The sequence below is a fragment of the Apaloderma vittatum genome, unplaced genomic scaffold (assembly GCF_000703405.1).
Source record: "Apaloderma vittatum isolate BGI_N311 unplaced genomic scaffold, ASM70340v1 scaffold33419, whole genome shotgun sequence".
Classification (NCBI taxonomy): Eukaryota; Metazoa; Chordata; class Aves; order Trogoniformes; family Trogonidae; genus Apaloderma; species Apaloderma vittatum.
The window spans coordinates 2,173-2,885 of record NW_009737558.1 but is presented as its reverse complement, the minus strand read 5'-3'; the positions used below and the strand labels follow the sequence as shown (position 1 = coordinate 2,885).

The 713-nt window shown below is 61.6% G+C and overlaps 1 protein-coding gene across 1 annotated transcript in view; it reads left to right on the top strand.

Annotated features, from left to right (window-relative positions):
• PTRF (polymerase I and transcript release factor) overlaps positions 1-713 on the top strand; it is a 12,793-nt gene that overhangs the window by 10,798 nt on the left and 1,282 nt on the right. The window lies entirely within an intron of this gene.

Below are 713 nucleotides of genomic sequence, written 5' to 3'. Positions count from 1 at the left end.
CTGCCCCTTGGTTTCACTGGGCTCTGCTCCTTCCCGAGTCAGACTGGGATCCCCTGCCCTTGCTCCAGTCGGTTCCTGCCCTGGGGCTGGGCACATCGCCCGGCCGTCCTGCCGCCCAGGCTTCTCTCCAGACCTCCGCTCTCCGCGTGCCCGTTCCACATGCTGCCTTTTGGCCGCTGCTGGCTTTCTGACAGCGCTCATCTCGGCAGCTCCATGCTGCTCCTGCCCAGCTCTGCAGATTGAAACCCCTCAGGCAATAAATTTCCAAGCTGTGGGCTGCAGCCTCGCAGCTGTGACGCTCCGTACAGTGACGGGCTATTTCCAGCCTGTCCTGGGAACAGAGAGGTGATTCACTGAGGCAGGGACGCACGCTATGTGCTGCTCAGATGAAAACCAATCCCGCTCCAGACCTGTGCCCCTCTCCCAGGCACATGCTTGTCCTCTGCTGCTGGGATCAGAAACTTGGCTGACCCGGGAGAGTGGAGAACCTGAATGAATTCACCCCCTGCCCCACGCAGAGACAGCGTAACCTTGCAGACCTCGCCGCACGAGTCGGGGCCGCCAACTCTGCTGCCCTCAGATACAGGCTTGGACACATTCCGTCACTATTTCCCCGGCGGAGAAGTGGGAAGAACAGGGCATCCTGCTGCATCCCAAGAGGTGTCCCAGCCCCACGTCTGGATCCCCATGGCCTCGGGAGGGCCTGAGAACAG